The sequence below is a fragment of the Lissotriton vulgaris genome, chromosome 5, assembly GCF_964263255.1.
Source record: "Lissotriton vulgaris chromosome 5, aLisVul1.2, whole genome shotgun sequence".
Classification (NCBI taxonomy): Eukaryota; Metazoa; Chordata; class Amphibia; order Caudata; family Salamandridae; genus Lissotriton; species Lissotriton vulgaris.
Genome location: NC_141693.1, coordinates 1,447,991,959 through 1,448,014,423, shown reverse-complemented (window position 1 = coordinate 1,448,014,423; position 22,465 = coordinate 1,447,991,959).

Here is a 22,465-nt window from a genome sequence, read left to right as displayed (position 1 = left end):
GGTGAGTGAACGTGATGCGAAGGCTATGGTATACTCCCTACCCTTTGAGTCTTGTTGGGTGAGTACCACGCCCAAACCCTTGTTACTGGCATCTGTGGTCACAAAATTTGGCAATGACGTGTCAAATTCTTGTAGTGGTAATGCAGTGCACATATGCCTTTTAAGGTCCTGGAAGATTTTGTTGCATTCTTCCTTCCAATCAAATCTGTTCTTTAGTTTTAGAAGTTGCCTCAGTTCATACGTCTTGTGTGAAAAATTCCTGATAAACTTGGCGTAGAACTCAACCATCCCCGGGAATGACTGCAGTTCATCTCTATTCGTGGGCACAGGCGACTCTTTTATCGCCTAAATTAGTTCTTTTTTAGGACTGATACCGTCCCCGGTTATTTGGTGGCCAAGATAGTTTACAGAGTTAGTGCAAATATACATTTGAGGTGTTCTGCTGTCAAACCTTTTTCGTTGAGAATTTCTAGCACCTGCTTAACCCTTTTGTCATGTTCTGCCCATGACCAGGATGTCATCTTGGAAGAGTAGAATGTAAGGGACGCCTTCAAAAATGTTATGCATAATTCTCTGAAACATAGCGGCCGCCGAGGCGAGACCGAAGGGAACTCCCGTAAACCTGAAACATCCAAATGGTGTTGTGAATGTTGTCAATTTCTTGCTGTCCCGATGAAGAGGCACCTGGTGATAGGCAGACTTCAAGTCAATGGTGGAGAACCACCTGATGCCCTTTGTGGTAGCCAAACACACAAGATGATGGACGGTGTTAGAACCAGAACTATATGTTCCCTAGCTGCACTACAGGTCCCAGAATGCACTGCTAGAAAAGCGAGTTGTGTGCTGTCCCATACTGCTTTGGGACTGATCAGGTGATGATGATGTGGAGGTTCTTAAGCCTCTAAGTGCAAGATGGCGGTGCTTGGCTTTCCTCGCTAATTCTCCCCTGCTGGTTTGATTCCAGGATCGTGTCTTCTTGTTCGAGCATTCCTTTGGAGTCATGTGTGGCCCGTGGGCTGAACTATTCCTTCTCTGGATCACGAGCGCATGAGCGCTAATTCTTTCCTGCACTGTACCCTTGGATTTAAAGAGTCACGGAGTTTCCAATTTTTCCTGCACTTCCCGCGCTTCCCCAGGCAGCCTCGTAACGGGACTGAGTGCCTTTTTCTTTTTTTTTGTGTGTCTTATTTGAACAAACTTTATTGGGAACTTCTGAACGTAGCTGCATTAGTGTGTCCGCACTCCCTTCAATAAACGCGAAGACGCGTTTATTTCTTTTGTGCCGGCTCACCCTCTGTAATGATGAAAGTTATGGGCCCTGGGCCCTCATGTTAGGCGCAGCAAGGATGGACACGGACACCAGGAATGAGTGGTAGGAAAGGTCTTGAGCACGTGCGCTCAGCCTCTTTTATTGGCAGCGTCATGTGACACCATGACGTCTGTGGTGGGTGGGTGTAGAGTGTGTTACATCACACAGGAACACTAGAACGTGTCCACACTAAGACACTACATCACTCCCCTTTTTAATCATTGAAAAGACCCAACTTCATAATTCACATTTGGGGAAAATAACATATCTCAGGATGCAGGGAAGTGTTCAGTTCCGCCATGCTTTTCTATCCGCCGCTGCTTGGAAATGGGCAGATGGAGTTCAGTCTGTTTCGGGGAACATTGGTCCGCTTTGGCACCAGTTGGTGGTGCACGATGGAAACCGTCTGTAGACGACTGGGCAGCCCCTTTGTCCTCACGGTCCTTCTGTTGTTGACTTCCGTGGTAACGGGTACGGTTGGAGTTCTTGTAGTTTGCCGTGGGATGATGGTTATGTTCCATTTTCGGCCTTGGACTCACTGTGGGGACCTACTTCGCACTGACTTCTTCTTCACTCCTAACTGTGGCAACGGCCACGTGGATTTACTTCCTTCCATTATTAACTGTGGCAACGGCCACGGGAATATACTTCTTTCTGCTCTTCAACTGTGGCAACGGCCACGTGGAATATGCTTCCTTCCGCTCTGGCAGTGGCAGAGGTGCCACTCAGATCTCTCTTCTTCTTCCTTTCTTGTCACGGTGGCAGACGTGCCACTCAGATCTCTCCTCTTCTTCCTTTCTGTTTCACAGTGGCCGACGTGCCACCCTGCACTTTCCTCACAGTGGCAGATGTGCCACACAGCTCTCTCCTCTTCTTCCTTTCTGTTCACAGTGGCAGACGTGCCACACAGCTCTCTCCTCTACTTCCTTTCTTCTCACGGTGGCAGACGTGCCACGCAGCTCTCTCCTCTTCTTCCTTTCTGTTCACAGTGGCGGACGTGCCACACCGCTCTCTCCTCTTCTTTTCTTCTCACGGTGGCAGACGTGCCACTCGGATCTCTCCTTCTCTCCCTTCTTGTTTCGCGACATCACTTGGTCCGACCTTGCATCTTCTCTCCTGACCTGGTTCCTCCATGCAGGGCGCGCCCGCTGCATGTGTGATCCTGGTTTGTCCCCGGCTGGAACACTTCCTCCTTCTTCCTCAACTTCCAGAGTTGGTGTCGCGAACCCTCTTCTCTAGTTTCATGTCGGTGACGTTCGTGGGATAGTGTTCACAGACCTTGACTAGGTTGAACGTCCTGGACCGTTTGGGCGGTCCACTCCTGCTGATGTTTTGGCAGGTTTCTTCGGTCGTCCTGTCGGACTTGGTGCATTAGCACTTTCTGGTGTTGTTTGAGGGGACCCGCCGCGGGTCATACTTGGTACGCGATCATTCTGTGGATCGGCTTCTGGGGGTGCGCCACGCTTAGTGGTCGTCTCCGGTAACTGTTCTGCACTGTGGCGTTACCTTTGCCCTTCTTCCATCTTGTGGGGGCTGTGCCTTACCACGTGGCGCGTTATCTGCGCCCGTACTTTTCAAGGCTCTCGGACACTTGTTGCGTGTCGTTGGTACTTGCAGCTTTGGCTGGCGTCGATTTCTTGCTGCTTTGGCTGACGTCCAGTACTTTGCTGCTTTGGACCATTGGGTACTTGCTGCTTTGGCTGGCGTCAGGTACTTGCTGCTTTGGCTGACGTCCAGTACTTAGCTGCTTTGGACCGTTGGGTACTTGCTGCTTTGGCTGGCGTCAGGTACTTGCTGCTTTGGCTGACGTCCAGTACTTTGCTGCTTTGGACCGTTGGGTACTTGCTGCTTTGGCTAGCGTCAGGTACTTGCTGCTTTGGACCGTTGGCGGGGGTAGTTGATGCTGCGGTGAACACCTGTGGCCACTAGGAGTCACTGCTCTCTCCGTCTCCTGGTCGCGGCAGTCTTTTCCTTGATCGTTCCTCCAGTGCTTGGCAGTCGTTTTCTCCAGACGTTTTGTCCTTGCTTGGATGCTTGGTGAGGCGTTGGTGACTCTTCCCACGTCACTCTGGAAGTGGCGTCTGCCGACTCCTTGCTGGTGCGTGTGGGTGTCTTCTGCGCTGTTGCGCGCTTTCTTGTTGCGGGAGTTGAGATACTTTCCCTGGGGGCGCTACTCAGTCTGTTGCCTCTAGATGCTGCTGATTTCTCTTGCTTGTACAATGCTTGATTTAGTACTGGTGGATGCAAGTGCACTTTTGCTTTTGGCCACTGGGTGGCAGTGTTGCTGGATTTGTTAGCAGCCTGTCTTGTCTTCCCCAGATGTGCACTCTACTGCTTAAGTGCACAAGGGGTTGGAGCTGCTGCTGTGAATGGGTGAGTCGCTTTTCTTTTCACTTTTGGTGTTGTGCAGCTTTGATGCTGGGGGCAAATTTCACAGTCTTTATGGGTGCACCGGTACTTCCTTTTGATCAGTGTTCCCGTGGGGCTGGTTAATCTTTGGCGGTAATGACCGCGCTGCCGGCACTCTGCTCCTCACACGGAGCACACAAGGAGGGGGCACCTTTGGTATTGGTGGCGCGGCCGCTTCCCGGCACTATGTTCCTGCCCACGAGGTGGGGGCACCTTCTGTTGCCGGCGCCTGTCCTGCCTTCACTTCTTTCCGCCCTCCCGGCCCGCGGCAGCTTTCTGCATTCCTCGCGCGGGCGGGGGGGGGGGGCAACTGTTCTAGGCGCGTCGCTCCGTCACTCATCTGCCAATGCGGGGGGGCGCTTGAGGCAGGCCGCGGGTGAGCTCCGCCGGCTCTGCCTATTTACACGCCGGTAACGATCCGGCCCTGCAGGCTCCACTTTCCGGTCTCCCGCTTACCCTTCACCGCCCGCGGCAGCCTCGGCAGTCCTCACGCGGGCGGGGGGTTTGTGCTTCACTCCGGCGGGGGAGCGGGTCTCTCCGGTCACTCCTCCCTGGCGGGGGGCGCTCGAGGCAGGCCGCGGTTGGGCTCCGCCGGCTCTGCCGACTTGATAGATCTCTGGCCCAGCAGGTTCCACTTTTGCCGGTCTCCCGCCGCAGCAGCTTCTACTGGCACTTGCTGCGCGGCGGAGACCCGCCTTGCTTCTCGCAGGCCTCGGGTAGGCTCCGCTGGCTCTGCAATGTCTTTACTCGCTGGGGTGCTGCCGGCAGGTCGCGGGTGGGCTCCGCTGGCGCTGCTGAGTCTATCCTGGCTGGGGGTGCCGTCGGCAAGTCGCAGGTGGACTCCGCTGGCCCGGACCACGTTGCGAGGGGGGTCGGGAGGCGGTTAGCTACTCCGCTCCCTCCCACTCGTTTATTATGTTACTTGCGGGTCCGGCCGCACTCTCCCTCTTCAGTCGCTTGTCTCTGGGCCCCGCCGCAGCAGTCACACGCGCGGTGGGGGCAGGGGATGGCTCAGGCAGGCCGCGGGTAGGCTCCGCAGGTCCTGCTTATGATTGGGCAGTTTATTTTTTTAAGGTCACTTCGCCCCTGGGGCTCACCTTCGGCCGACGGGCCTGATGCACTGTCGCGGCCTCCACCCGCCCGGTACACCTCTCCGGGGGGTCACTGCTTTGCGGCCGTCTCAGGTGGGCTCTGGGCGGTCCGCTCATTCCTGGTGGCACATGTTGGTGGCGGCTGACGCGGGAGGCTACCGTCGGCTTGCTGTAGGCCTCTTGGTGGCTGCTGGGCTCCGACGTGCTCACCGGCTTCTCGGCTCGCTGTGCCTTGCTGCAGGGGGTGCCCTTCAGGCGGGCAGCTCTCTCCCCCTTTTCCTCAGTGTAGGGTAGTGGCACGCATGGGTTGCACTACCGACCTCGTCGCCATTGTAATGATGAAAGTTATGGGCCCTGGGCCCTCATGTTAGGCGCAGCAAGGATGGACACGGACACCAGGAATGAGTGGTAGGAAAGGTCTTGAGCACGTGCGCTCAGCCTCTTTTATTGGCAGCGTCATGTGACACCATGACGTCTGTGGTGGGTGGGTGTAGAGTGTGTTACATCACACAGGAACACTAGAACGTGTCCACACTAAGACACTACACCCTCCTTGATTCAACGCGAATACGCGCCTCCTTTTTCCCCGAGGTCCAAGATTGCCAACTCTCATCTGCTAATTGAAAGGCGAGGCGTTTATTTTTGCTGAATCTGCACTTTCTGATGAAACGCGAGGACGCGTTTATGTGTGCTGAATCTAAAATTCCTGATTAAACGCAAGGACGCGTTTATGTGAGCTGAATCTAAATTCCTGATTAAACGCAAGGACGCGTTTATTTTTTACCGAGTCCTTCTCCTTGTTTATACGCGAGAACGCGTTCACCTTGACGTCCAGCCAGAACTTTGCCTAATATTTGCTTGTTTTCTGTTCTACACTGCAAGACATTATCCTCGGCATCTTTATTTTCAAGAGACCAAGAATCATTTACAGAGACACCTTTCTATTGGATCCTCTTCAGTCAATGCACAGGTGAGTGTGGGATAGAACACAATGATAATAATTAGGATAGAGAGTTTCCAGGTTGCATGTATAAGAAACTATATTGAAATCCTTCTGTTATGTTCTGTCTTTTCCTTATGCAGCAATTCTGACAATCTCTACCTTAGACATCCATTCAGCTGCATAACAACTAACCCGATGATGAGGCTGCCATATACCTTTTAAAGGCGGAGAACCAAGATATACCGCCATCCGAACCTTGGCACGTGATTGAGGGTTTTTTTATGGGTATCGTGAAACGAAAATTAAAAAAAACCCTGGTGACCCAGGACAAGTGATCTGTTCCCTCTCTGATTTTTTGTACCTGGGTTACTGAGCATTATGTCCCCAAGGTGAAAGGTGCCCTGTGATTAATTAACCTCAGCAACTGGTATTATATTATGTCCTTACTGTGCCACTACACAGAGTAACCAACATATGGAAACTAGCTTTGATCATGCTCCAGTAGTAACAGTCCAGCCGAAAGTGCCATGCCAAGTCTCCATAGCGGTGATCCGACGCAGTAAGGTGGGCCTACTCTTTAAGCACCCAAAGTAGTAAGGTTGACTTTGGTTTTATTTTTTTCCCCCGCATGGCCCCTTGCTTTTAACTATTATGTTCACATTTTTATCCTGATTAGGGGTGTACCACACATTTTATCCAGAAGGATAACTTACTTCACAACTTAGTGTTATTGAGATATATATCTCAATGACACTATTCCTTCTGAGAAATTGAACAATGAGAGATTATTTGCCATTTGGAATGAGTGGAAATTTTGTCATGGTAGTGAGTAGAGAATTGCCATTTTCTAGTTTCTTCCTTCATGTAAAACTTGGTGTTTATTAATACAAGAACAACCATTTTGCCACGGATGCAGCATTTTAATACAATTTATATATGTTTGTGTGTCTTGCTTTATTTTCCCTTCTTTGTAGGTACTTTTAGACCTCACCTAAGTCAGGTTATTATACCTAGACAAAGAAAGACCTTCAGGATAAGGGTCTATAGCACTTATTTTAGGTCCTGAAGAAAGTCTAACTGACCCCTCTTGGGCGATTCAAAGGCTGAAATAAGTCGACCTTTTTTATGGACTAAAGATCAGTGCGGAAGACCCCTTACTACTCTTCCTATGACGCCCAAAGATTTTAATGGAGCCTGAACCCAGACTTAATACATTTCCTGTTCTATCTGGTCACTCAACCTTTTTTATTAGAACACCTTTTTCTTTTTCAAAGTCACTTTATAACTCACTATTGTTGATTACTGATCACTACTGTTGTAACCAGTGGTTCACCTCCGGGTGGAGGAAGCATAACAACTAACCTGATGATGATGCTGCCACGTACCTTTTAAAGGCGGAGAACCAAGATATTCCGCCATCCGAACCTTGGCACGTGATTGAAGGTTTTTTATCGGTATCGTGAAACGAAAATATAAAAATCCCTGGTGACCCAGGACAGGTGATCCGTTCCCTCTCTGATTTTTTGAGCCATGTACCAAGGAAGCTGAATGGATCACAACGACTTCCTTCTCCCTCTTTTCTGATTAGATCCAGTTACCCAGGTAGACAGCAGGGCATGTAAGAGACCGCAAGCACAAATGCCAACTATGTGCTCGGAGAGGGAAAGTTGTAGCCCTAAAGATAGGTCAACTACAATTTAGCAGATTGCACAGTAGCGAAGAGCACTCTAATGCACGCTACAGGTCTGACACCATTGTACTTTGCCAGCAGAGGAAATAGCACAAGCGGAGTGAGTAGCACTGAATGACTCGCAGCTTCCCATTGAGGAGGGCAATCACCTGGCTGCAGATTAAGTAAAGAGGTTGCTGGAAATAAAGGAATTCCTGTGGTGTCCGGTTGATCTCGCAAAGTATACCTCCTGGTTTACGTCTGAACAGGAACATTAGCTAGAATGATTTTATAGAATGATTTTTCCACAAGAATATGGGAACAATCCATTGACCAACTGGAGTCAGTACATTCTCCCTTCTCTCTTAAAGCTGAAAAAAGACCACGAAAATGCACTTTACTTAGTATTGAATCCCTTCAAGGCCATTAGAATACTTGGAAACATAAGATAATATGCTGCTGTGGCTAAGTAGAGAGGTAACTACACTGCTCTGTATGGAGCAAAATCAAGCGACCTAAAGCCTACATGGAGGTGAGCCAGTAACTTGCTTTTTTTCTGGTGTCTAATCGCTAGCACTACAACACCCCCTAGTATTTGCGCGCTATATAAAACAATTTCACATTACATGCATTTACATTTATGTAGATTTTTAGAGTGCACTATCTCTGTTCAACCATTGCATTATTTCTGGCATGAAATACAGTAATGCTTTACTTTGCCTAACACCTTAGTTGTTTAGAAAATCCTTCAAATAAGCATAAACTAGTTGAATCCTGTGCTCTTTCACCATTTCTTCTAAACAACCTCGTTTTCCAAAAAACTCTTTAAGATACTCCTCCACTACGCAAGTGGTTGCAATCTCAACAAACTATACTTTGGACCATTAATGCAAATTAATCTAATAATATTTCATCATAATCAGCAAACATTACTTCAGACCACCTTTAATGAAAATCCATAATAACATATGCATACTACTGTGTAGTTTCAAATACCATAAAAGGGATCTGCTCGCGGGCGGCGTCTGGAATGACATTCCAGACGCCCGCAAGAAAACAGAGCAGGTCGCTGATTCCGAACAATTAGCTTGATTAAGAATTCTGTCTACAAACTACGAGGTCGTCATTCATGTGAGGCGGCGTCTGTGATCCAACAGAGCCGGTCGCTCCTTCCGAACAAATAAGTTTGCTCACGGTATATGCCAATGAACTACGAGGCCGTTATCTAGACTTACAGTTCCAAGAAAACTTCCCTACCGATTGCGTTCAAGACGCATTCTCATGTGAAGAATTCCGGCACTCTTGAGGCCATCTAACTGCAACGACACACAAGTGAAGTTCAAGTGCCATGTTCAGTTCCGGCTCCATCCAGTCCGTGTCCTGAGGAGAACCCATACTAATATTGTGGTTCGAAACGTGTTGACCCCAAGCCTGGGAAAAAGAAGAAGGGTACCTCTAGGGTCGTTCAAAATTCAATACACTCTGTTATCCCTAGTTTTGCAACCCTATAATTCACTTCCTGATCCCCGGCTTAGTAAGACAGGCAGGCAGTGCTCATAAATTGTTTGTACGCTTGTCTTCTTGTACCTAATACAAAGGACTGGTTCCTAGCGTTGAATAATTGTTAGGTATCTGATTAAATTATTTTTAGGTCTCGCGACCTATCGATGTGCGCAAGCGCATCGAGCGGAGCGAGAATTCAAGTGGCGAAAACATCGTCAAACCAAAGGGCTTTCAGCCCCGCGGTTTTCATGCAGTTCACGTGAACAACGTGATTAAACATGCACGCGCATCGGCAACATTTCTCAATCACCCTCCCACAGGCACGCCCCCCCCACCAGGCTCTCCCGCCCCCATCAGGCTTCCCTCCTAATCCGCCTGCCTCCCCTCGCGCATTCACGCCCCCCCACCAGGCTCTCCCGCCCCCATCCCAGCAACATTTCTCAATCACCCTCCCACAGGCACGCCCCCCCACCAGGCTCTCCCGCCCCCATCAGGCTTTCCTCCTAATCCGCCTGCCTCCCCTCGCGCATTCACGCCCCCCACCAGGCTCTCCCGCCCCCATCCGGCTTCCCTCCTAATCCGCCTCCCCTCGCTCGCAATCCCGCCCCAGGCTCTCCCGCCCCCATCCGGCTTCCCTCCGCGCATCTGCCTGCCACACTAGAGCTATATAAAACGCATACAATAAAAGATAACTAGCCGTCATTCCGAACCAGGGTCAACCTCGCCACACCTCGCCCTCTAAATAACTTACTATAGCTGTCCCTCTCGCCTATATAGAACCACTAGCCGTTAGGACAAGATAGATCATCACCACACGAAATCATCATCCCACCAGGCTCTCCTGCCCCCATCCGGCTTCCCTCCGGCCATTTGCCACACTCCTTGCCTCTGTCTTGCCTCCCCCTCCATTCTCCTCCCCTCGCATTCCCGCCCCCCCACCAGGATCTCCCGCCCCCATCCGGCCATTTGCCACACTCCTTGCCTATGTCTTGTTACCAGGAGCTTTCCCTCCCCTATCAGACTTTACCACTTCCATAGCAGTCGGCTTATTGTATTGTATTGCTTGTTTGATTTCTATTTGCACTACAGCAGGCTTTAATTTTAATGGGTTAATCCAGATTTACAATTTACCTTCCCATACACAAATGAACAAGTAATTGCAAAGCCGATAGGTCAGTATTTGCTAAGCACAGACAAGAGCATGTGCACATGCTGTTTGCATACTTTTGCACATTAAAGCTAGACCTACACCTATTGAGTTTGCCAATACACGTTGAGTTCATTGTGTTTTTAATATTGTAATGATTCTAATAATCCGAATTTTTGCTGTACTGGAGTGATTGCTACTTGGACTAACACCTATTTATAGAACATTTGAAAGGTGCCAGACTGTGCAGGAGCGCTATCAATGCGCTATAATCAAAGGATATAATTGTATTTTCACGCGCCCAGTTTGTGCTTTTTTGTCGGAAGACAAGGGCAGGGCCTTCATCTTCATTACAGTGTTTCACGCCTGTGTTCCAGTGTTTGGTTAAGGTTATGTTGAGAAAAGCACACAAATCCCCTCTGGAGCCCTCGTTTGTGTCCCTACGCCACCACCATAAACAAACAGTAAAACACACAATGGCAAATCGATGGGCCCTGCCTGGGGGATGCGTTTTACCCAGCGATGTTCATTTACACTCACCCACTCAATAGAATAATCTCTCTGAAATCAGACGTGGCGTAGACAGCAGCATTCACAACCCACTTTCGAAAATGAATAAACCATATCATTTGTTATTTTCAGCTCCCCCGAAAGTGTGAAAATGTCCCGGAAGTGTCAGCGCTGGCGCATCAGAAAATAACAGAAAATAACGAGGGCTGGGAAAATCCAGCTCTCCGAGGGCCCACATTTCCATGTGTCCTGTCGAGAAGCCTTCACGGTGGAGTCCAGATTTCTATACTGCAAAGCTAGATGTATCCAACGTGTAACAAGCCTTGGTACAGCCAAGAGGTCTGGCTTGTTATATTTCATTAGCAGCAGCACCATTTCTCCTGCGCCACGCCACATCAAAGGCTCTGTGCCACTTTCACCCACACAGCAACACTTACAGACACGCAACGCCACTCACACCCATGCAAGCCCACTATCACCCATGCAACACCACACTCACCCACGCAACGCAACTCATCCACGCAACCCCACTCATCTACGCAACCCCACTCATCTACGCAACCCCACTCATCCACGCAACCCCACTCATCCACGCAACCCCACTCATCCACGCAACCCCACTCACACATGCAACGCCACTCACACACGCAACGCCACTCACACACGCAACGCCACTCACCCACGCAGCGCCACTCACCCAAGCAGCGCCACTCACCCACACAGCTCCACTCACCCACGCAGCTCCACTCACCCACGCAGCGCCACTAACCCCCACGCAATGCCACTCACCCCCACACAACGCCACTCACACCCACACAACGCCACTCACACCCACGCAACGCCACTCAACCACGCAACGCCACTCAACCACGCAACGCCACTCAACCACGCAACGCTACTCAACCACGCAACGCCACTCAACCACGCAACACCACTCACTCAAAGCCACTCACACCCACACAGTGCCACTTTCACCCACACTGTGCAGTGCACAATAGGTCTCGCAGTAGGAACGTTGGAGCCATTACAATTGCAAATAACAATGCCTTTTATTTTTGTTTTCATTTTAAAAACATAAAGGGCTTTGTTATTTACAAAACCAATAGCTCCAACTTTCCTACTGCGAGACCTATTGGCAACGCCAGTGCTTGTTTGGTGTTGTTTCTAAAAAGTGATAGTATTGACTGTAAGGATTTTGCACACTTGTACATATTACGCACATTTTATTTGTCTGTATGTATTTTTCACTGTTCGATCACTGTCTGTTTGATGATATATGCAAATTAAATGAGAAAATGTTTTGCTAAAAATACTCAAAAAGACTAAAATAAAATAGTTGATCCCCAGAACTGATAGGCTGGGTGGCATCGAAACTCTAAAAATAAATCTGTCTGGCTACTTTGTTTGTTGTGCATTATTGAGTGGTCCAAGCCAGTTCAGATACAGGACCCAAACCTTTTTCCTTGCCCACCCTGTATTTATGTGAGGCATCATTCTCTGTGCGTCTAATTACCCCAGCCATGGCCATTTTATTGTACACATTACAGATTTTTTGTATATATTTGTATGTATTGTATATATTAATTTCATTTATTAATTAATGCAATGTATGTACTACAGAGTGATAATTACTCCCCAACTCGACAGAATTAAACTTGCACCTTGCAGGTTTTCATAAAGATGTCTGCCGCAGATGCATAAACACAGAGTTTTTTTTAACTCAAGAATTGGAACTTGAAACCAGCCATTGGCATTGTAAATGACAATGTTTTTTATTCATTTGGTATTAAAACCAGCAATCGGTGCATAAACACGCACTTTGAACGTATAGTCCTTGCTTACGATGAGCAAGGCTGGCAGTAAAAGAGACTGCCAGCCTTGCTTCTCATTAGCATGGACTATAAGTACAAAGTGCTTGTTTATGCACCGATGCAAATGAATAAAAGGCATTGTCATTTACAATGCCAATAGCTCAAACTTTAATAATGTGAGACCTATTGCATTGTAAATGCTTGTTTTAAGATTTGTTACTTACAGCATAATGTTCAAACTCTGTCCCATAGTATTCCACAAACCTATCATTTGAAGGTCACCAGAAATCCTTCCTCAACCTGGGTTTCATATCTATTGGGCCCTTGAGAGCAAAATCAAAAACCTTAGCTCTCAGCACATCAGGCCCTCACAACAGATCCAATCTTTGAAGACACCACTTCTTGTGCTCAAATACTCTGACATATGGAAATATGGTCTTATTCTTTCACATAGACCCTTCACATTCCATGACCTTCATTATCACTTCATCCTGTTTCATGGATTCACTCACTCATCCTCATTCAACACACCTTGCGGCATCATACATACGCTACCACAATCTCCTCAATATCAGCAGTGCTGTTCTCCTATTCCAACTCGCACTTCAAAGGTAACCAGATATAAAAGTCAGCCAACATATTTTTTGATATGGGACATACTATATATTGCAAGGGAAATTTCTTGCAAATAATGCTGTTATATAGTAATACACGACTCAATTCCCCATAACTTTGCCCTGAAATGATGAATTCCTCACCAACAAACAATTATTTTTAATGACACAAAAATTAACTTCTGCTCCTTGAAATGCCTACGATGCAAATCCAAACACCACCTCCGTTCCTGACCTCACCTTTTGTAATACCAACCCCAAATCATGTTCCTTGGTATTTGTCTCTACTATGAAACAATCACCACTGCTGAACGTTTTCAAGAGCATTATTTCATGACACTCATCCACAATAGCTTTTTCACATTTCTTAGTGCCGCATCTTTAACATCTCTCTCGTTGGGTGGGCTTTCTTTTGGAAATATTGAGAGAATTTGGAGCAGTGTTACATATGCCCTAAAAATGACCTTTATTGTTCTGCACCTCTGGGCTTACTGCATCCCTAATGGCTCTTGTAGGACGCTCCCTTAGTCGCATCCTTCTTTCAGACATGGTGTCCTAAATAGTACACAAGTCCCACCTTTATTTTGCACTTGTCCTTCCTGATGGTTAACCCATTCTCTCTCAACACGTCAATCAATTCATTTTACACAAAGTCATCCTCTGTCTCATTTTTACTATACTCCACGACGCCATTGTCAACCTGTATGTACACCACTCCTCATATGTTTGGAAAACAAAATATGCACAATTATTTGTAAGTGTCTGAGGCCAATTTGAAAACTTTACACATGGACATTCCTACTCGCTGTGCTTAGCACATGTGGGTTTGAATCCCATCTTCATCGCTTCGTAATTAGGTCTATACAGCAATCCATGATTAGAAAGTAGTTTATTGATACATTTCACATGGACACACACAGACACATATACTAGTATTGGCTAGGTCCAGACACTAATGCTTTCCAAGCCCGTTACATTTTCCACTCTGAAGCCATTGAGCCTGAGGCTATGGAATACTTCTCAACACTGTTTATACAGCACTGCTCTGAAAATGTTAACCAAAGAAAAATATTTCTTTATAGTCTGAAGCATTTTTTCAATGAGCCTTTCCTGTGTGTCTTTATTTTAATAGTGTATGTTCATAATTTCTCATCAAATGAAGTAGTACATGCTCCTTTTGGAGACACTTGTGAACTTCACATATCGCACACCAAGCATACCTACGTCATCTTTCACTGTAGTGATTTTACAATTGTCAGAGCACACAAAGCAAGTAGAGATTACTGGGCCTCAACTGTGGGGGTTGAGGTTGCTTACCTCTGATGTCCCGGGTCTGTTCTCCTATGGCTTTGCAAACTCGGCCAAGTACAACCTCTTGATCACTTGACTCTCACAACCTCATTTAATCTCTGCTGAAGTGTGGAAAACACAGGGATAAGATGAGCAAATAGTGTCTGGCTTCACACTTTTCCCTCATATTTTACCTATTTCTGCACCAGTGAAGAAAGGGTGCTTAAATCTGCCCAGAAATGTACATATTTCGATTGGAAGGTGAAGAAAAAGTGTGGTAAAAGAGATTTTTTTTAATTCCTCTTTATTATCGCACTTTTACCTCTTACCTCCCTATTATGCTTGGTTGAAGCTTTCAACAGATGTTGGGAGAAGCTATTAAGATTTCTTTCTTTTTTTTGTGCTCATTTACTTTGGAGCCAGACTCTGGGGCCCACCTGATCCAGCACCTTCCAGAGCTATATCTTTATACCAAGGATCTTAATGCCTCCTATAGTTCTCCTGTGTTTCTCTGCCCTGACTGGAAACCTGCCAATGTGCAGATCTGCCAGTACAACTTGGAGACCATAAAAAGAAGGTATAATCTTTGGACCGGACTCCTTTTATCATTAAGCTCTAACCACTTTATAGTAGGAGTTCAAAATGTGTTTCTTTTTTTTCCACAACTCTATCTAGACTTAAAGCACTTTTAACCGATTTTATCCACTACATTTTAGTTGGCACCCATTACGAATCAATTTCTTATATATTTCTCTTCACGCCAAGAGAATCAAATAAAAAACATTTTTTTTCTTTCATTAGTGATATCAGCATGTTCAGGTGATGTCCCAAAGAAAACAAGAGATAAGCTTACCTGGAGTTCTGTGGCAAGTATGTTTGAGTTATCTCTGCTCACGTCTTCCAAAAACTTCTAAATCACAGGAAACTCCAGGAACATATGGAATGTCGTCTGCTTTCTCATGGCAACATTTTATACATCTTGACGTTCTTCCATTCCCCAACTTTGATAATCTGTATGGTGTCCAATACATTCTATGGAGACAGAAGATGTGGTTCCTTCTCAAATTGGCGGGGTGTACTGTAGAGAAGTCTTCCAACTGGGTCCCCGGCAATCTTTTCCCCCACAGATCGGTCAGGAGTTTGAAGACACCTCTGATAGCTCCACCAACCGCTAATACCATCTTGCCACTTCCTTCTTCGGTGCCTCTCTCATTAAGTCATCTTCCAAGCCATTTGACAAACCTATCTCCTCCACAGATGACTGAAACCAGCCCTTCATTTGAAAGTATTTAAATTTGAGACTTTATTCATAGACACCACAACCAACTTGTCCCAGGATATCAACTCTCCATCTTCCACCACATCCCTCCATCTTAACATCCCTGCCTCCTTAAGTGGATTTGCCAACAAATCCTTTGTCCATTCAGGTGATCCTGGGGCATTCAATATTGGCGTCCACCTACTACAATATGTACGTTTTACCTCCTTTCTAATATTGAACCAAAGTTCAGCCATTCCCTGTAAGGTTTTGAGGCGCACTTTCTTGAAGTATTTAGGGTTTTGAACTTATGCATAAACCCTTGCATCCATCCTTCAATGTCTGATAAAATGTATTTAAACATATTAACAATGTCCGAGTTGTCTGGTTGCGTTAGTAGCATTTTTTCCATTCCTTAGGGGAAAGGCCCAGGCATAGTAGGTTAGATCTGGTAGACATAATCCCCCCTTTTCCTTCCTTATATGTAGATTTTTCCAAGCAATTGGGGGGGCTTTGAGTCCCATATAAAGCTATTGATATTACCCTGTAGTTTCTTCAACCATTCTGCCTTGAATAAAAAAAAGGAATCATCTGAAAAAGGAATGTGACCTTCAGAAGGATTATCATCTTCACCAGCTTAATTCTCCCTATGATCGTGAAAGGAAGATGAGCCCAGTTTAACATCAACTTCCTGGCTTCTTTCATTACAGAAAATGTAATTCTGGAAGATCTTTGAAAATCTGAGTAATCTTTATACCAAGGTATCTCATCTCCTTCTTGCAAATATTTAGTGTTGACTCCAGGTTCCAAGCTATAACCTCTGTTTTTGCCTTATATGCTGTATACCCAGCAATGTGACCAAATTGTGACGTTGAGTCATTTAGTAAGGGGAACGTGGTCTCCAAATCTTATGTAAATACCAACAAATCATCGGCATATAGAGACACCTTATTTTCCCATTCTTTGTATCTAAAAATGACTATGCAACTCTCCTTCCTAATCTTGGTTGCCAATGTTTCAATATATACATTGAAAAGGACAGGGGATAATGGGCATCCCTGTCTTGTTCCTCTTGAAAGATTAAAGGGCATGGAAAGATTACCTTTTATCAGAACTCTTGCCTGCGGTTTCCTGTACATTCTGGCCAGAGACCGGCAAAAATTCCCAGCCAGATTGTGAAGTTTTAACATCACCTGCAGGTATGCCCAGTTTACCCGGTCAAAAGCTTTAGTAGAATCCAATGTAATAGCTGCTAAGGGAAGTCTGTAGGTGCAAGCTATATCAACTGCCTCTATTAAGATGAAAGTCAGTTCCTGAATCCCTATACCTCTGACAAACCCTTCCTGATCTGAGTGGAGAAGGCCCCCTACCACCCCATTAAATCTCTCTGCCAGGATCTTTGCAGGGATCTTATAATCACAATATATTAAAGAATTGGCCTAAAGGAGTCACACAGATTTAAAGCTTTCCCTGGCTTTGGTATTAGCATTACAGTAACCTCATCCCAGGATGCTGGCACCTCAAGTGTGGCAATAGGACCTCCTCTAACATTTTATATAATTCTCAGGGCCTGCTGCCGTAACCGACTTCCCTGCCCTTATTGCATTTATTATCTCTACAGCAGCTATCTTGCTATTTATCACTGCGCTGCTAGCTCCATAAATATCTTGGGGAACATCCTGCCCTAACCATGTCTTAACTTCTCCCTCAGTGACCACCAAATCCTCTTGATATAACTCTCCGAAATAATTTTGGAAGGTGTTACGGGATCTGCTATCTCGGGGGAGCCAGGAATGAGCAGGAGACGGGTTTTTATCAGAGAGGGCTTTATTGCGGCATACAAATAGTCCGTACAGGTTTTCCTAGGGTACAGGGTCCGTCTGGGGGATCAGCTTCGGCTCCTCCGACGGGCTTTCGGTTTCGATGGATCCGTTCGGCGTAGCCCCTCGGTTCTCCTCCTCGCTAGGGGCTGATCCTCGTCCGTGGCGCCTCTTGCAAAGGAAAACACAAGGAAGGAAGGGGGTCAGTGTAGGGTCCGGTAATCGTGATGTTGAGGGGAAAAGGAGTAAGGAAGCTCTTGTGCAGTGAGGGGTGTAGTGCTCAGGGGTAAGGGTACACCGGGACGGGGGGCTCCCAATCACTCGGCTGAACTGCCCTTTCTCCCGACCCAACCCGCCACTCGCCTCCGTACCTGAGTGAGCCACACGCCTCCCCTGGGCGTGTGGCAGGGTGGCTCGTGGGTACGTTGGCCTCCTGGCGTTTTCTCAGTTGCTGACACGGCTTCCGCTCTCCTCGGTTCTTCCTCCGGTCTTTTCCTCCTCTCTTCACCACGCTCTTCTTCCGACTCTGCTCTCCAACTCTCGCCTCTCCCGATGTACAAGCACACCTTCTCCCTTCCGGCTTCCGCATTTAACCTTGCCTCCTCCACAGGTAGCCCTGCCCACTCATCTTTGGATCTCCAGTTAAAGGGCCACGGTTCCTCCTGTTCTCCGGAGGTGCGGATTTCGAATTCAACAGAGGGAAGTTCGTTCTGTAACGAGGAACAAAGAGGGTGGGATGGTAAGAGCCCCCGGGGGGAGTCCCGGGGGGAGTCCCGTTGTCCATGTCCAGTGTAGAGGGTCATACCACCCCGTTACAGAAGGTTTCCTCAATTTCTCTACTTTCTCTACTTTCAGTAAGTGTCCTCTGCCTGCTCAGTGGTCTCCTTGGGTAATGTTACTGGAACAGGAGGGCAGCGTAAGGGAGAACTGGATCTTCTTCATGGGCCGGGCTGTTTGGTTGCGGATCAGTGCGGCCTAGCATGGTCGGACTCAAGCAGAGGTGGAGGCCTCACAGGTCTTGGTTGCACAGCAGCACTGGGTCACGATGGTACACCCACACTCTTTACAGCTAAGGCACAGCATCTCAGTCATACTGAAGTCTTCAGCAGTTCAGTTACAGTGGCATAGATCAAGCAACACCAACTCTGAGTGCTCTGTGGAGTGTTGAGCACTTCCCTCCTTGGACATTGAGAACTTGAAACTTGAAGAGCAAGTGGTTCATTTAGTTCCACTGTTACACCAGCTCTTGTTGGACAGTAGGTCTGAGTGCTCTGTGGAGCCCTCCCTTCCTTGGTCATAGAGTACTTTAAACTGGAAGAGCAAGAGGGTTGGTGGGTTCCACTTTTATACAGTCGAAGCAGACAAGAAATGTCTGTTTGCACGTTCAGAACTAGTTTAGGCTGGTTCTACTTTCAAGTGTCCTAGCCATGTAGCTTTCCTGACACAGAATGTGGGTAGAGTGATGCTTCTCACAGCAGGGTAGTCTCCATCTTGAAGTACCCTCCACATATGTACAAAGATGTAGGAGAGATTTCCTCACCTGGCTGTCATCGGTCAGACAGAAGAGCGATCAGGGAAAAAAAATGGCTGCCCTCACCCATAGGGTTCCTTTCAATTTAAAGAACAGGACCCGGAGCCCCATCCTTCCCCCCACCATCTACCAAATGGCAGTTCTACATGAAGAATAATCACAGCTCCTGTCAGCAAAACGACTAATTGAATTTGAAATGGAGCCTTTTCCCCTCCTTTGCCACTTCAGTGTCTGAGTCTCCTTTCTCCAGCTGCAGGCATGTCAGCAATTCACTTCCAGTATATGGGAAAACAAACTATCTCCTCTACAAGGCTAGGTATTGTTGTACAAAATGGATTCTGGAGGCTTCCATCACTCTGGTTTACTCATTCACACCGTGCATGAGCCTTGAATGCAACACACAAAAATATGCACAACGTACAATTGGGATGTGAGCGTTGGGATCCAGGTTAGCACATAGAAGGAGAACTTTACATAAGTGGGCCAGTAGACCTCCACTCCTGTGATATAGGTAAAAGGTTCGGACCACAGAATGATTCACAAAATGCAGTACGCTGTCACCACCAGTCCATGTGCTTTATCCATGAAAGGTACAGTGGTCCATTGTCAATACAATGAGGGCTTCCTTGGTGCACCCGTCGAGGTCACAGGACAAGCCCAATATCTCACTCTTGTCAACACACAGGCCTAGGCCTATGAGCAAACACTACATTAGGGTGAGATTAAAGTCAAAATGAAAAACTAGGGTACCAGATACATGCAGTTGGACACAGGACAGGAGAACACAACTGCACACCATGCACAAGACATTCCTATCCCAACAACTATAAAAGAAGAATATTTATGCAAAAGGACAAACAGAAGAAAAGGGATTACTAGGTATTTTTCATATAATATGCACAGGACCATTTTGTCTTGTTCAGATCAATTAAAATGAGGGCCAGATAGTGAACTGCAGAATAGCATATCTGACATGTATGATCAAGGACAATTGAAAGTGACTAATTTGGCACTTTTCCTCAAGTGCGAAAAATCACTCTTCATATGTGGTCTCAGTGAAAGGCTGTTCTCCTTGAACCAAGATAGGGGCCTCTTAGCTTTTAGTTTTGTAACTATATTGTGATGGTTTTGCGGATTAGACACAGTTGCCACTCCCCTCGTGCTTGCGCCATAGCATTGGTAAATTACATCAGTATTCACTGCTCTCCTTTGTCACTGGGCGCAGCCGATTATGATTGTGCTTTCATGCTGACATTTTACAGTTTTATTCAAAAGATTCATAATCCTTGAATAACACGGCACCCAACATTTAAACACTGCCAGCTGTCTTGTGGCATCATGGTATTTTTGCTTACGAATTTGCAATTCGACTTGCAAACTGAGTTTTGCTTATTTTTATATTCATTCACAATTATATGTTTGCATTTTACATTTTCTGGCTCACTATAGGAATCACTGAATCCTTTTCCTGGTCTTGTATTGAAAGCAATGACATCCTAAAAAATCGTTCTATCTTTATTTTATTTGACAAGTTTTATATAGCGCGAATAGTGCGACCTGTGAGTGTATCAGAGTGCTGTACAAAGGAGCAGAAGTGAAAAGGAGATAAAGGCATAAATACAACAACATAAAGGAACTTGACAAGCACAAATACTAAAGAAGAGCAACCCACCTTGTGGTACATGTAAAGTAACAAAAGAGCAACCAATCATATGGTTCATGTAGTGTCACAAAAATTGCAACGATGAATGAGATATCAAAGATGTCAACAAGAAATAAAAGTTATGGTGGCTTCAGGACAATTGCTGTAGGTGGTTATTCAGGAGTAACCATTTGACTTGTTTTTTGAATGAAGAGGTCGAGGGATTAGATCTTTTCTCTGGAGGAATAGCGTTCTACATTCTTGCTGAGACCAGAGAAAGCACGGTTGTAGGTTCTTTTCTTTTTGAATTTGGGAGGTTTCAGCAGGAGCATGTTAAACGTTCTTAGGGTCTGATTCAAACCAGATAGTTCGAGTTTTTTAGCCAGGTAAACAGGATATTATAATGAATAGCTTTGTGCACCAGGCAGGTATCTTGAACAAATCCTTGCTTCGATAGACATCCAATTGAGTTGAATTAGGTCTGCTGTGATGTGATCATGTTTTCTAGATCTAGTGAGGAGTCTGGCAGGAGAGTTCAGAGTGGTTCTCAGACGTGCCAATCTAGCTTTGGGTAACCCTGCCAGGGTCACAATTCCATAGTCTAAACTGGAGATAACTAGAGATTGGACTGCTAACTGTATGTTCTCAGAAGGCAAGAATGGCTTGATTTTCCGTGGTATAGAGTCAAAATATTTAGTTTTTATTATCGACTAGACATAATATTGAGTAAAAAATATAGAATAGACATAATATCGACTAGACATAGTATAGACTACCAAAATTTCGACTAGAAAATTTTAATATCGACTAGAATGGACATAATATCGAATCAAAAATATAGAATGGACATAATATCGACTAGACATAATATGGACAACAAAAATATCGAATTTAAGGTAAGTTAATATTAATTTAAAATTTTTGTGTAGTATAATTCTGTAGCGGGTTGTTGGTTTGTAGGGGAATAGGGTGGGAAGTAATTTAATTATAATTAATTAAATATGTTTTTTTATTTATTGTTATTTATTTAGAATTATTTGTTAATTAATTATTAATTGGTAATTAATTAAAATATAATCGGTAATTAATTTTAATTGAATAATTGATAAATATGTTAATTTTAGTAATTTATTTTCTGTAGCGGGTTGTGTGTTTATAGGGGAATAGCTTGGGAAGTAATTTAATTGTAAGTAATTACATTTTTTTAATTTTTTTTGTGTCTAATTTTTATTTATTTTTACATTGTAAATTAATTTATTGGTAATTGGTAAATAATTAGTATTAGTAGGTAATTTGTATTATTAATTAATTTTTATTTGTATTTTTAATTGATTAATTAATATATTTTATAAAATTGTAAAATATTTTAATTATTTTGTAATTGGTATTAATATTTATGTTATTTATATTTATATATGAAGTATTTACTTTCCTTACTATTGCACTCACTCGAGTGGGAATAGTAATTTTTACCCCTACGCTATCCAACGCTTTCCCTACTGTTGCACTCACTGGAGCGGGAATAGTAATTTTTACCCCTACGCTATCCAACGCTTTCCCTACTGTTGCTCTCACTGGAGTGGGAATAGTAATTTTTACTCCTACGCTATCCAACACTTTCCCTACTGTTGCACTGTCTGGAGTGGGAATAGTTATTTTTACCTGTATGCTATCCAACGCTTTCCCTACTGTTGCACTCACTGGAGTTGGAATAGTAATTTTTACCCCTACGCTATCCAACGCTTTCCCTACTGTATTATATTACTTTTAAATTACTTTTAAGATATTTAAAAAATTCGATATTTTGACTGTCTATATTTTTTCCTATCAATATTTTGTAGTCGATATTTTTGTACTTACCTGTTTGTAGATAGGAAGTCGATATTCTGGCATTTTATATTTTTACCTCGGTATTTTG